Source organism: Peromyscus eremicus, chromosome 3, assembly GCF_949786415.1.
Source record: "Peromyscus eremicus chromosome 3, PerEre_H2_v1, whole genome shotgun sequence".
NCBI classification, from domain to species: Eukaryota; Metazoa; Chordata; class Mammalia; order Rodentia; family Cricetidae; genus Peromyscus; species Peromyscus eremicus.
The window spans coordinates 11,540,123-11,556,411 of NC_081418.1; the positions used below are offsets into that span (position 1 = coordinate 11,540,123).

Genomic DNA, 16,289 nt, shown 5'->3' on the forward strand with positions numbered 1-16,289 from the left:
TCTGTCCTGGTGTCCTCTATAAGCCTACAGGCCTCTCACTTTGGGGAATAGAGTGTTTCAAGAAGAGATTCAGGTCGATTGCCTTCAGTTAGGCAATTGTCTTTATGGCCCTTACTTAGGAGCAATGTTTATGCTTGTGCCTTTTCAAATGAGCTACAGTTAGCTTCTTAGATGCCCAGTCAAAATGTTCTTCCTTGAAATGTTTCTAAATGGTTAGAAGATACACTATTTCCCTGGCTAATCTCTACTGCTTGGAGCATCTTTTACCTGGAACATGACAGGTGGAAGATGACCTGGTTGGTATTTTGCCCCTGAGTGCAAAGTAATCTCAGAAAAATTGAGATTTGGGTTAAACAGACTCTAAAAGTTAAGCTTTTAGAAAGGGCAAAAGTTTGCCTTGAAAGAATGTGTGGGACTGCTATCAGTTGACAACACAATACGAAGAGGCCAAAGATAATGATGAGCAAAAAAGAATGGAGTGGGAAAAGGGAAAGATTTTTAGTTCTGTTTAAATAGATAAGCTGTTTTACTATCCCCTTGGTGAGATGCTTTCTTATAAACTAGTGAGTAGTATCTACAGACTTGCATAAAGAAAATGCTCTCCTCATTTTATCCCTAAACTATAATGTCCTTTAGCCATCCGTGTGTCTTACCAAATCCTACTCCTTCACCCTCAGCTCAGATTCCATCCTCATTGAGAAACCATTCCTAAGCTCCTTCTAATTCTTTCTGTTCTGGTTCATTAAATGATTTGTTCATTTACATTTCTATTAAGGAATCACACGTATTTCTCTTTGTGTTGCCAGCACCTGAAATAAGCTCTCTGCAAGGCAGGGAATAAATGTTCCAACAAATTCCAAGAATTAACATATGATAACCTGTGATACCTCCAGAACATGGAAAACCCCTAAAAGAGTTTTGGATTGGGGTCACAGCCATTGCTCTCTCTGTTAGATCATTCTGCATGCTCATGGGTAAGAATGGAGTCTTTTCCTGAAGTGGAAAACCACCGTCTTATACAAGACAGATGAGGAAAGAGGATGGATCCCCTCCTCTCCCCCTGACTCCACAGGGGCCACACCCAAGAGATCTTGCAGGCTCACACACCATTGGTTCTCAGACAAATCCAAGACTACACCCTCCTGAATAACTGGAACTGTGGCAGACAAGAAGAGAACTCCATCCTGGCCGTCATCTGGCTCTGTGTGGTCTCTCCGCAGAAAGATTATACATAGAACTGGGCCTAGTGGTACAAGCCTGTGATTTTTGAAGGCAGAGGCAGGAGAATTGCAAACTCAAGTCCAGATTGAATTACAGAATGACTTCAAGGCTAGCCTGAGCAAATCAGCAAGAGCCTATAAGAAAACTTAAAATAAGTAAACAAGCTTCAGAGATAGCTCCATGGTAGAGGTGCTGCCTAGCATGCATCAGGCCCAAGGTACCATTAATATATATATTCAAAAAGCCTCTTAAATGCCAGACACTGCAATACTATTTAGCTGATGCAAAGGGAGAGGGAGCATGATTCTATTCTCAGGGGGAAACAAAGGACAGCACTAAAATTTGTTTACTAATTTATTAGTAGAAAAACTAAAATGATAGCTACATTTAGTGAGTTTAATATTGCAACTATGTTTATGGCAGGAAACAACTAAATGTTCTGTGTGTCTCTCCAGCAAACATTCAACATAGTGATTAAAATTCTGAGTGCAACCTGATTGGAGTTATTTAATGTCTCACATCTAAGATGGAGATGCCAGTAGTACTTGGCTCACAGGGTTAATTTTTCAACCTGTTAATTTTTGCTGATGTTTTGTTTCTTTTTACAACTCTAGTCCATTCAAGAGGAATAGTTTCAAGAGGAATGGAGATGCCAAAAAATGACACCAAGTTCAAATTCCTCTAAGTTTAGGATACTCCGCCCTTTGCATGCAATGCCATCCACGCATCATTTCCTCTCACAGTGTAGACTCCAGAAACATCCTACTCAAAAGTTGTCTCAGATGGAGTCACTGTATTTCCTTCTCAGCACTCCCATTCCAGAGCAACCTCCCAACACTAATTGTTTTGAGACCATCCATTGCTTGGCTTTCCAAAAGGAAGGGCAATGCTGTCCGAGGGCTTTATCACAGGGAAGGAGGCACCAACAATAGCAATTAAAGCTGCTTTCGCTAACATTGCTTTATTGTAGAAATTTCTCACCAGAGGTAATTACCTAAGATACACTATATTTCCCTCTGCTTTGAGGTTAATTTGTTCCTTAATTAATTCTCCTTCTAGTCTATATTTATTAGGAAACTACTCTAGTGAGAGACAAGAGGCTGCCACCCAGACCACTATGCATAGGGTGTGAATTCACAGGGAAAGAATAGCCTTTGGCTGTGAATTGTGTTTATACTACAGATCTTGGTCTATGGTAGACTTTATGGGATGGAAGGCAGAGGACAGATATTCCTAAAATATTAGCAAATGCTTTGTGACTACAGATTACTAAGTAAACTAGTTGAAATAAGACTCCTGACACATTTAGCTAAACCCAAGAAATTATTGTCTTAATGACACAATTTCCTTTCCAAATTACCATTAAATATGCCCCCCTTTCAATGAGTCAGTATGTACAAGGTTCAGTATTTCAATATAGAAAAAGCCAACCCTTATCAGTTTATCATGACGGAAGTCCATTGATTTACTGAAGTAGAGGTGCTTTTTTCTAATCCTTTGGAAAATGCAGGTGAGAACTAACCGTGTTTTTCTAATTAGTGACTTGGGGGATTTAAGCACAATGTTCCCCCAAACACCTGCAGTTAAACTCTGAGCAAACACTGATACTCCAGGCTGTGTATCAGTAGGACTTCAAACACTAAAATTATAATGTCGCTATTTTTGAAAACACCACCTGGCATATTATGGAAATCCCTCTGTTACTAATGACAAAGTCTTAACTCCTGCCAACTCTTTGACTTCATATGCAATATTGGGGAAATGTAGCACAGAGAAAATACAATAGCAACAATACTTTCAAAAATGATGTTCTAAATGTAGATCAGACTTTTTTTTTTTTTTTTTTTTTTTTTTTTTTTGGCCAAGTGGTCAGAAGGGTAAAACATCTTGAGATATTTGCTACCAATTACTACAGTTGAATAGACCAGGTGTGCATCTGGGGACTCAGCAATGCGCCTGACATTTGGGTATATGTCATCTGGTTCCCAGGGATTCTCCATGGAATACAAACTCTCTCAAGACGACTGAACTCTCTCAAGGTAGAAAATGTGCAATAGAACACATGGTATACAGCTTTTGGAATTTTTCTATAAAAGGCAAGGTTTGATTGGCATTTAAGATGGACACGTGAATTAATCACACATTGCCTTTGTTTACAAAGTAGTTTTAAAATATATCATTTCTATCAAATTTGAAACAACATAACAATGAAGGTAAGTTGGTACTACCCCGTGAATTTCATCTGCGAGAGTGGGCTATTTAACTCTCTTCAACAATTCGCTCTACAGCAAAGAAAGTCCTGTCTTCTCTCTTCTGAGTTGTCCACAAGAAGTTATTTTAACATTTATTTTAAAGTTCTTCAGCCTTCCCACAGTTTTCAACACCTGTCATAATTTATGACCTGCTTCCTTTCGAGATGGTGACCAGCCAAAGATACAAACCAAAGAATAGGCTTCTGAATAATTACTATCAACCAATTGAAATAAGTTTTAGGGAAGCTAATTTATTCCTCTATAACTTTGATCTTGATACTTCCATTTAACTGTTCAGAGTTCCTGGAATTACACACTTTCTGGCCTTCAAGAATTCAGTCTACATCAGAACAAGTATTCTGTCCGTGTGAGGACCTTGGCCTAGTGACTTTCAAATTGGATTCCATCCACTGTGGTATTTTTAAAATGTCTTTCATATCATTCCTATACTTAAATTTTAATTTTTAGATCCTAAATAACATAGATCAAAATATCCGTAATGGCCTATGAAACCTTTGGCTCTCTATTAATATCCCATGTCTTTACCAGCTCCTGTTCCTTTGAGGCACTGGCTCTTTGGTGACTTATCTGGTACAGGTAAAGCAACAGGCACTCTGCACTATGTGAACTCTCTCCTGCCTAAAAGCCCTGTCCCTCCTGTCTCTTCCTGGAAAGCTCCCACTTACTTGAAGTTTCAAGTTCATCCTTCAATATTATGACCTGCCTTATCTCATCTCATCTAATCTGCCAATCAAGTTGCTCTTTGGTCTGTGCCTTCTGCTTGTATCTCAGAATGTGATCCATGCTTATTTTTCTTTATCACCTACAAGGGTATCACTTCCTTGAGGGCAGTGAGAATGTAGGTGTAATTTTTTTTAGAAAAATCTACATTTTTGAAAAATGCTTTGAATAGACATTATCTTTACCAACTTTATAGCTTTTTACCTTAGGTTAGTCAGTAAATTAAGTACTTCACATATATTGCTATTTAATCCCTATGTAACGTCATAAATCTAGGAATCACTGTTATCCCTTTTTACAAATGATGAAACTGATGCCTAAACAATGCTGCCTAAGTTCACACAGCTAGTGAAGGAAGTAGCTGGGATCGGCGTACTGGTCCAGTGCTGGGTACTGAAACCACACCACACAATTTACTTCTTTTGTGCCTGACAGCTTTGCTCAAATAATACAGTTAACAAAGAGATCCAGAATGACAAACAATACCATGTGTGTCCCTCTGCCCTGAGCTAGCGCAGGACCTCAAACAGTATCCACTTACAAAAACATCAGGGTACCACTCTCAGCTCCCCTGAGTTTTCACCTCTGGTTAGTAACCAGAGACGCTAAGAATGCCTTTTCCTTCATGATTGTATCTTTGTCATATCATTGCTGTACAAGTAGCTTCAGGGGCTTCAGAAGAACACAGCTTAGGTTAACTTATGACTCTGTAAAATCTTCAAGAGACAGTCCCCAAAATCAATACCTAAGGCACAAAAGGGTGTTTCTGACATGTCTTCTGGCACTACGTTTGTAAGTATAGCTGTTCAACATAGTTGTTAGATAAGATACCACAGACCCCCTTGTTACTGTATGGAACCCAAACCAGTTCAGTTTCATGATTTCTCTTGAAAATTAACTCATGGAAAAAAGTGGGAGCTCAAAGAAACAGATTCAATAATTCAGTGGGTTAAATGATTCCTTTTTATTATGTCACTACCTGCTAAGTCTGAGTGGGAAATAATTCTTGAGATAGTTCTGTGAAGATAAGGGAACGAGACAGACACTTCGGTGTGGAGTGGCATTGTCACAGGAGAAACCCTGACAACGTTTTCTGATATCTGTCTTCTAAAATAATTGGATTTGAGGAATCACTCTTGATATAAATATCTTCTCCGTCTGATCAATAAGCCCTGAGAACGGGAGAACAGATGAGCTTCAGGACTCATCAATCCCTTGCTTTCAAATGAGGGAGGCAAAGGCACATGACGGTCCAGATTTCAGACCATAGCTGCTCAGTGAGATGATTTCTGAGGACATTAAAGCAGGAGTAAGGACAGTTGGGGGCATCTTTAAGGATCTTTTTCCTGGGATTTCCATGGACTGACATTGGGACTATGTCAAGATGGATAATGGTAAGAAGCATCTTTGACTCATATATTTCAGAGCCCCTGGAATTCAAGCATGAGTGACTTTTACAGATTATACTGAGTAAATGAGCATTCACTATACTATTATCATGTTATATGATTTCCTAAATTCAAATCAACCCTGGCCTTTTTATTCTGTTTTTTTTTTTAATGAAAAAAAAAATGTTTCCAGATGTGCTGCAGATAATGTGGCTAAAAGAAAAAAAATGACTAATCCTTTTTGTAATAACAGTATGATTGGCACCCTTTATGGGCAGCTAACTCATGTGATGTGAACAGCTTGAATTCCTCAGGCAGTTTCTCAACTATAAGCCACCTCCAGTTCCAGTTGGAAACACAAGCCGATCTGGTGTTTTGTGCAGCTAATAGTTTAATTTGATCTGTCTGAAAAGGAGGAGCACTGGGGTTTCTTAACCTCCCAACTTCTAGAACTTCTTCACCTGGCTACTGGACTGTGAGCTGGCAGATGGTTCAAAGTGCAGTTCTCAGTGGTTCTCTTCCAGGCTTATCTAGAAGCATTTAATTAAAAGAACTAAATAAAGCATTCAGCTCTGCATGTGTTGCAGAACAATTAAAGGTGTAGGCTTATTCTTAGAAAACAGCCCCAAAGAGATATGGACATTGAACAGCATCAGAACAAAAGGCAAACCTACTGAGGTTGTTATTGCTAGGACTCCAGATTCCAGAGACAGTAGCAAAGCTTTCTTTTTCAAATGTATATAGTTCAGTCCTGCAAATAGCATCTTTCTTGGAAGTGTCTGGTGCCTTTTTCCATCTGGAATTGTTGTAACTCAGCATAGGTCCACATAAAAGCCAGCTGCTGTTCTTCCCTGTAATATATCAGCACAGATTTAGAAGCCAGGGCTATGAAAGTTCTGAAAATAATTCTCATGGGGGAAAATCACATTAGTGGGTACTTATTTATACTAGACTCTAAAAGTGCATGGCGTTTTGTGGATTTTTTTATTTCTTTGTTTTGTCTTTTTTTTTTCAAAATGGCATTGTGTCAAGCAGAAGGCCTAGAGCTTGTGTGTGGCATGGATATATCAGGGAGAATCTGAGCAAACGGAATGACCACAGACTTGATGTGGGTGCCACAGGTGACTGAATATTTCCAATTGACATTCTCTTTTTTCACAGCATGAAAAGAACAGTAGACACCGTGAGTCTTTCCCAGAATTCACTTTCTTTTGTTCTTCATGATATGAGTATCACCAAAATAAAGGCTGCCACCTAGAATAAAAAGAAATGCATCTCTGACATTGAAAATTGTCATGAGCTATAATTCCCAATAAATAAACAAAAGCTTGTAATGTTTTTATTTCTTGAATCAAAAGTAAATGTCAATATATTTATGACTTACTAGGCTATAATGAAAACATAATTCCGACTTCTGGATAAATTCAAGGCACCAAAAGATGTGTGCTCCAAAGTAACATTGGATCTAAACTAATGTGAGCAGCTGGATGGGCCAGAGAATAAGGGCACTTGTCATCACCAAATCCAACAACCTGAGTTTGATCCTCAAGAGATACATGATAAAAAAAGAGAACAAACTCCTGAAAATTGTCCTCTGACCTCCATGCTTACATTGTGGCATGTGCACTCACACCCGTGTGCATGCCTGAGTATGCACACACACACTACAAATAAATAAGTGTAAAACAGGAAAATATACTGCACGTGGAAAGCTTTCTGATGTGAACAAGTGTTTGGATAGTAGTATCATTCCACAATTAGAATTGGTTGTGGAAAAAATAAAATTTTATGTATTCCCAAAGCAAGAATAATAAATGAAAAATTGATGTGACTACTTAGATATCTGTACACAATATATCTGTTACCAGAGAAAGCTCACCTTGCCTGAAGACCTTAAGGTCAACTCATTTGGTGACACTTATCTAAGGCATATGCTTATTTGAGGGCAACTTAAGTATATATGATTTTATTAATCAAACTTCATGAAAAAGCACTTAATTTGTTTCTCTTTGGAGAACTGGTGTAGTGACAAACCCAGCTGATGTACAATTGGCTCTCTTTAGCCCGTTCATAAAGACATAATTTTGAGAAATTGATTTTAATGGTATGAAAATCTTGGCTGAAGATCTCTAGAGGTCTAAATAAATTCCTTATGCATCACTTTGTTTTGATTTAAAAAAGAGAGAGAGAATACAATTAGTGAAGAATTTATACTTCATATCAGATTGTTTATTGGAAGTGTGTGACAGTAGCTTTATATTGTTCTCTTGATCTAACCTTTGCCTCCTCCCATACATACCATCTCGGTCTTAGAAAAGATGATATGGTAGAGCAGAAAATTACCCATTCACTCATCAGTTCATTCAGTTAACAAACATATTGGAGCACCCCAAGGTCTGAGAGGCATTGAGGATATATTATCAGAGATTAAAAAACGCACATTTCCTGCCCCAAAGGTTTGATAAATAACACAGAATTTGCCACATTTCATTTGTGATATTTATAGGTTGATGATCTCATCCTCCAGGGGAAAACTTCACAGGAGATTCTAGGAAAAAAATCATTTTTATCACTGTAGATGGTCAGTCCACAAACAGTTGTTTATGAGGTCACTACAAAGTATAGCCAGATAAATTTAAAATAATGCTTTTGCTTACAGGGAATGATTACTCATGCTCCTCAAATAAAGGAGTTTAGGGCCTCAGAAAGAAAAATGGACAAACAAAATATCTTACATCATTCCAGCAATGAATTGAGAACTATTGACATTGAGTACGGAACGGACTAAGTTGATCTGGAATGATAGATTATAGTAAGAGGTCTCAGATTCCCAGGATCAAATCTAGTATCTAGCACCTTTTTATACATTGTGCCTCAGTTCTTCAATATATGAAATAGGATAATGGCCTTTTCTACTTCATAAAATTATTGTATTAAGATATCATATACCACCACAATAAAGGTTAGCACGGCACAAAACCCCTAAAGGTGCAGTAGTGGCAGACATAGCTTGGCAGTAACCAACAGCTCTCTAATTGGACTTCAAACCAACTGAAAAGGGAAACCAAGCCAGAGTAAGCAAAGTCAAGGATCTTGGAGGAGAACCTACAACCATGACTTTACTAAACCAGCATAATCCCTAACCACATTATAAACATTAGTCCTTACACACAGAGATAAGTGTGTTCCTCACCCATTGTCAAAGAACTCTTTGCAACAGACCATTACAAAAAAAAAAAAAAACTCAACAATTCAAAATGCAGAGTCATTTTGTTCCAATGGACACATCTACAAAACACTCCCACAACTAAGGCTTAGGGCACTTTGTGGAAGAAGGGGCAGAAGGACTGTAAGAGCCAGAGGACCACAGAGTTGGCTCTGAGATTATGGCTCCTAGTAATGTCAGAAGCTACATCCATAAAGTCTCCCTCACCAACATGATTGCCCAAACATGAGCTGAAGAAAGACAACCGTCGATGTTGCAAAGTGGACACCAAAGCTGCAAGGCCTCAACCGTACACATAACTACAGGCAACTGAGGAATGCCGAGAGTGGGGAAATTGGTCCTCTCTGGGGAAGAGCACACCAGTTAGTTAAACATACACATAAGTAACACTCTTCAGATTGAGCAGGTCATATATAGGAATATACATACACATACATATATGTATGGAATAACAATTTATGAGAAAAGAGGCCATGAATTTGAAAGACAACAAGGAGGGGTGTATGGAAGAGTCTCAAGAGAGGAAAGGGAAGAGAGAAATGCTGTAATTATAACCTCAAAAATGAAAAAGAAAAAGAGATAATACATCTCCAACAGAACAGGAGCTGGGACAAAATGTCAGGACTAGAAAACATACTACTGGTCTTAAGACTTTTCCAAAAATGAGAACAGGAACTTAGAGACTAGGAAGACGAGAATGGTTCTCTGTCTACTTCTGACAAACGCAGAACTGAATCTCACTAGTCCGTCTTTGACCTAGAATTTAGCCTATGTGGACCACTACCTTCAACTTTCATTTTGTACTTTTATTTTTCCCAGTTTTCATCACAAAGAAAGCTCGACTTGCCTCATTTAAGTTTAAACCCAGAAACTTACATCTCAGCTGATGTAATGTCCCCTTGTTTGCAGAAAGGGAGCCTTATCCTCAGCAGAGAGTGGACTTCGCCGTGGCTTTTCTATCTGTTGGCTGTGTACATTTTGAAAGTCACTTCCCCTTATAAATGTCAGTCTCTTCACCTGAAAGATAGAAGTTTAGATCACCTTCATAATTCCTTCAAGCTCTAACAATGCCATGATCTTGAAGATTATTTCTATTTTTGCAACAGCATTCATGAAAAAAACTTTAATCTTACTTAAATACTATATACACAATTTCTTCCAAGCTGCTCTCAAGCTAGGAATGGTGATACATACTCAGAATCCCAGCATTTATCAGCCTGAGGCTGAAGGATAATTCATTCAAAGATAGTGTGGTGACATAGCAAATTGGAAATCAATTTGATATACATAGTGAAAGCCTCCACAAAAAGAAAAATATCTGCTTTGAATACATTTTAAATTTTTGCCTTGTATATATTTAATTTGTTATCCAACTTCTATCACTTTTCCTTTTCCACAAGATGCCAGGTAATGTCACTAATGTTTTGTTGAAGTCATGGCCCTCCATGGTCCTCCAGACTACTATTCTTCTTCAAATGATTCAGATAAAGCCGAAAGTGGAATGTACTCTTACTGAGCCCATCCTGACTCCTAATAATTGCTTCACTCATTTCTAAGTGTCTGTACCATATCTGTTCGAAAACTGGGAACTAGAAAATTACCAAAACCATGCCTGTAAATTTATGTCTATTCTTCTTTTATGTCTCCTGAATTTGCCATTCTTCCTCTTCTATCACACTTTAGTCCTTCCACTGTGGATTTACTAAAATAATTCCATAATTTAATCTTCATTTTTCACAATTTATTCATCGCTGCAAACTCAACATGATTTTATGAGCTTTTCTTACATTCTGGAGAGATTTGGTGTAAGGTAAATCATCCATATTATTTTTATTTGTATCATCATTTCCATGTTAGAATATATCTTTATTGAGAAGAAAGAAAGGGGGAATAATATTGTCATCTATTTTTAAAGACAAGATCTCTTTATGAAGGCCATACAAGCCTCACGCCCCATACATACTTCTTCTGTCTCAGCCCACCCAGGTTCTGTGATTACAGGCATCCATCACCATAATCAGCCATTGTCTTATGGAATCAACCTCTGCAGCCATTAGCTCTTTTTCGACCTGCTGTATCTTCTCCTGAAGGACAAGTCAAAGCAATAACAAAATCCACTTCCATTTTCATATTCTGTTTTCTCCTGTCTGCACTCCTCATGAGTTCATGCTCAGCTTCACACTGAGCGCAGACATGCTCCCAACTCACCTGTTCCCCTCATCCCTTAACCTTAATCTTCTAGTGCATCCCATCAACCAGTGGGACCTGGGGGTTATCGTCTCTCTCTTTTATGGAGACTATATTGTATAAATTGTTTTTAAATCCTTCTTTCTCTCTTAAACTATGTTGCTTAAATAATTTCTACCTATGCAAAGCACAAATCTTCTTTTAAAATACTTTTGTCTAAAACATGCAACTAGATCATGGTTTTCCTCCCTCCTCTCTTACTAATAATAACATAACAGGGTAGCTTTCTTCCAAATTTCACACCACTTCCCCATCCTTAGAAGATTCTTCCTTTATCACTCAAAATGATGTCCAGTGTAGGAGTTTTCCTTACTTCTTCATGCTTTCCCCAAGAAACCATATGGCCAGTTAGCAAGTCAAGGATGTTTTAAGTGCCCAAGTTTTCAATAAATGAGAGCGAGAACTTAGCTGACAACAACCTGGACATCCCCCAAGCCCAAATTTTAAATTTTACATTAAAAAATAGGCTCAGAGGGCTGGATAGACTGCTCAGTGGCTAAAGCACTTCCTGCGTAAACAGAGACCTGAGATTGGATCCCGAGAATCCACGTAAAGGCAGATGTGGTAGCACATGTCTGTGCCCTTAGCTCTCCTGTGCAAGATAGGAGGTAGAGACACAAAAGAACCCCAGAAGCCCGTGTTCATGGAAAGGCAGAAGGTGAGCAACGTCCCCTAATGTTTCCTTGTACCTCCACATGTGTGCTATGGCTGACATGCATTTGCATTCACACACACACACACACACACACAGAAAGCTCCTATTGACAGCAAGTAGATAGTGGATGATATCCTCTCTCTTGTGTTCTCCCTGGCTGAACTTCTCCACACTCCAAGCCTCAAAACGATGGCCACACAGTAGAGGTAGAGGGGAAGGTAGAAGAGAATAATCATGGCACTGGAAGCCACATGCCTGGTTTTGTATTTTAATTTTCTGCTACACTCTAATTGCAAAACTATGAAGAAGTTTCATAAGTTCATAGAATTCACTTTTGAATGTTGAAATGAAGATAATATTTACATCAAAAGGCCTTTGTTAATTCCAAAAAAGAAAATATATGTGTGGATTTACACACACACACACACACACACACACACTCATTATAAATGGTAACTCATTTTGCAAGAAAATGGATCCATAAAAATACACAAACCAAATTTTGGATATTGTTCTCTAAAAATAAGATTAGACTGAGGTGGGGGGGGGAGAAAAGTGGTTAATAATCTGCCTTTTGTGGCATCTACTTATAAATTTAGAATTATTACTTTTATAACTAGGGAAACTAATTTTAGAAGAACAACTCACCATAGTAAGTATTTCAATATTTTATCATTAATTTGTTGTAAATGTGCTTATAATGTAACTCTGAATAGCATTACTTTATAGTATTGCTCCATGCTGTTCAATATGGATGACATATTAACACTGTACTTACAAGAGCTCCATCTTACATCTTAACTCAGGAACCATGCCTCCTTTTTCTAGAGTTAGCTGTAGTTCCCTCAAACACACATGCACAGGGGCATGTACAGCCACAGTAAAAACAACGGTAATAATCAGTAGTTTACTCTAGTTCACTGCTTCCCAAGCAGGCTGCAGCTCACTGTACCTTTTTCCAGTACAGAGAATGTTCATGCCGCCATCATGCTGGAGCTAACACAATCTCTTGTGCAGCTTTTCTTAATTTTACATTGTTCTCAGACATTCTGGAGAGACAGACAGAATGCCATAGGATCTAGCAGTCAAAAGACAGGAACGTTTGTTTTCTTGAACACTTCCTTACCCTTTTGGGAGAAGAAATTTTCAACAGCTTAGGAACTGCGGTTCCTCACTTCCAGGAAATAATGCCTCTGGGTATTTTTTTGTTTGGTTTCTTTCATTTTATGTCTCCCTAGAGGGTTCGGGTTCTGGTGACTAAAACTTGAAGATAAGAAAAGTATTGCCTCAAGAAGAAATGGCCTTTCTGGTGCTACCCAGAAACTTTACAATCAGGTCTCTGCACAGAAAGGGATTGCATCACCATGGCTGCCATAGTGCCACATAAGTCCAGTGAAGTCGGGTACTAGGTGTAATGACAGTACCAGTTCAGGGCCATCTGCCCTTGCTCTCAGCCTGAGTAAACAAAAGGTGTTCCTGTGTTCTGTTAGTCAGTGTAGGCACATCATTCTGTCCTTAGCAGAGAAGACATTCCACCTATTCCTCCAACCAGTCGCCTCTACTTGAGGTTTTTATTTCTCCATTATTTAATGTGTCACGTCTCAGATTTTCCAGCTAGAGTTAAGTGAGAGTTACTGAAATTGGGAAAGGTTTTTGATTGCGCTGACTGTATCAGTGTTATTTTTAATAGCGGGCCAGATCTCCACTAACATGCTATGTAGCTGTGTGTGAACCTGGTTGTTGGTTCCCTTGCTATATGAAATGGGTATTAATCAGGACTCAGATGTCCATTACTTCATGTTGCTTCTGTGGTGCTCAGAGCTCCCCATTTCAAGCTGATCTCCCCGCATGTCATATGTAAACACAAAACTTCACTTGCCAGAAGAAAATTTTCAAAGTACCTAAACTTATACCAGTATATAGTCTTCCTAAATACTCGACATGAAAGGTTGTATAATTTAAAAACAAACCTTTCAGAAGCCAGGAAGAAAAAAAAACTTTTTTTTGTTTTGTTTTGTTTTTTGAAACAGGATTTCTCTGTGTAGCCCTGGCTGTCCTGGAACTCATTCTGTAGACAAGGCTGGTCTCAAACTCAGAGATCTGCCTGCCTCTTCCCCCGAGCACTGGGATTAAAAGCATGCATCATCATGTATATCTTATTAGATATGTTGCTAGAGTTTTCCTGCCTGGCCCACGGTCAGGGCAAATCTCTCTCACCGCCAGTCCCACAGCCACTCAGACCCGATCAAGTAAACACAGAGACTTATATTAGTTACAAACTGTATGGCCGTGGCAAGCTTCTTGCTAACTGTTCTTATATCTTAAATTAATCCATTTCCATTAATCTATACCTTGCCACATGGCTCGTGGCTTACCGGGATCTTCCCATGCGGCTTGTCATGGTGGCGACTGGCAGTGTCTCTCTCTCCGCCTTCCACTTCCCAGAATTCTTCTCCTTGTCCCGCCTATACTTCCTGCCTAGCCAATGGCCAATCAGTGATTTATTTACTGACCAATCAGCAACACACTTGACATACAGACCATCCCACAGCACTTCCCCTTTTCTTTTCTTAAAAAGGAAGGTTTTAACCTTTACATATCTCCAAAGTCAGCTTGGTATATTTGGGAATTTGGGCGTAGTTTCTCTTACTACTTCCTGCTGGAGAGGGGCGCTGTATCTTATGGGGATACAAAGAAAATTTTAGAATTATGGAATAGTCCATGAGGGTATGTCGTCTGAGCCAGTTGCCTTGAAACCATTCTGGATGTTGGATCATCAGGGCCATGGTGTCATCGGAGACCTTTCAGGGGGTCTTGGCTGGTCAAACCTGATGTATCTTAATCTTGAACAAATCCATAGCCTCTGGCTTTCTGTGGAAACAAAATCAGAGCCTCCTTTCCAAAGCAACATATCCTTACATCCAAATTTTGAAGTCAAGTTACCTTTAAAATATACATTTTGGCATAACTCAACAGCTTTTGTAATCAAATGTTTTTCTTTAATTACAAATATCAAAGAGAACATAATCCAGATTCTCTGTGTGGTAGCCATCTTTACGTGGCTTATTTTTTTATATTAGCTTGAGCCTATTGCTTTAAACTGCAGCCTTCTAAGCCTGAAATGGCGCTGGCGCTATGGCTGCTGGCTCCGCCCACTTCAGCTTCCCAACATGGCGGTGGTGCGTAGTTACCACCAGCTCTGGGAGCTATCGTGGGTCTATGCTTTTATCCAAGCAGCACGCAGCCCAGAAACCTCTGTTTTTGTTTTGTACTAGCAAAGGCTAAATCCACCACGCAGCTTAATGTGCCACTTGCAGAGGCCTCATTCCCGCCATACTGCAGGTCAAGCATGCACGCCAGGAACCCGCCATAGTAGCTCAAACATGCAGGCTGCCGCTAGCTTGAAAGAGACAACTAGGAGCTGTTTTTAGCTCCATTTTAGAATCTTTTTACTCAGGTTTTAGGTGGAAACTCTTGCCAACACGTTGGACGCCATTTGCTGCTAGAGTTTTCCTGCCTGGCCCACAGTCAGGGCAAATCTCTCTCACCGCCAGTCCCACAGCCACTCAGACCCGATCAAGTAAACACAGAGACTTATATTAGTTACAAACTGTATGGCCGTGGCAGGCTTCTTGCTAACTGTTCTTATATCTTAAATTAATCCATTTCCATTAATCTATACCTTGCCACATGGCTCGTGGCTTACCGGGATCTTCCCATGCGGCTTGTCATGGTGGCGACTGGCAGTGTCTCTCTCTCCGCCTTCCACTTCCCAGAATTCTTCTCCTTGTCCCGCCTATACTTCCTGCCTAGCCAATGGCCAATCAGTGATTTATTTACTGACCAATCAGCAACACACTTGACATGCAGACCATCCCACAGCATAGATATGCACATAATCTACTTTAATATGTACAATTATATATTTTTAAAACACTTTATGCCGTACTCCTTGATTAACTAGGAGCACTTTCTCTTTTTCTCCTACAATAAATAAAAATAGTGAAATGTTGATAATTGACATAAAAAATTTAAATTTTTTACTCAGCATAGGCTTTAAATATTTCAAAGTACTCAATCATCCTTAACAATACCATCAATACTTCTTCACTTGATTTTTAACTAAAAAGACGACAAGATGAGCATACCTGCATGCTTTCCTTTTGCAAATTTTAAGAAAAAAGAAAGCAAGGAAAAAGTTACCATAGTTTCAGAAGTTTATCAAATTATATACCTAAAATTTTGAATGATCTGAATAGAATTTAAGTAGAATTGAATTTTTTTTCTTTTGCTTAACCTAGATAATAAATGTCTAATTTGGACCGTCCATGTGGCACTCAGTTCCCAAATTAAACTCTTTCAGAGACTGCCATTTTTAGCGAAAGAGGGGGAAGTGAGAATGAAACACCCGGACTCTTTCTATACAACCACAGCCAAGTTGTCTGAAAACTGAATTTGGCCACTTCACTGTAGTTCATTGTCTGCCTGAGCTATAGCAGGACCTCGGGAGCTTAAAACAACCATGTTCAGAACCTCTGAACAGATTTCATTAGACTAGA

At 39.0% G+C, this 16,289-nt stretch overlaps 1 protein-coding gene across 1 annotated transcript in view; it reads left to right on the plus strand.

Moving 5' to 3' along the window:
* Grm3 (glutamate metabotropic receptor 3) overlaps positions 1-16,289 on the plus strand; it is a 97,248-nt gene that overhangs the window by 3,823 nt on the left and 77,136 nt on the right. The window lies entirely within an intron of this gene.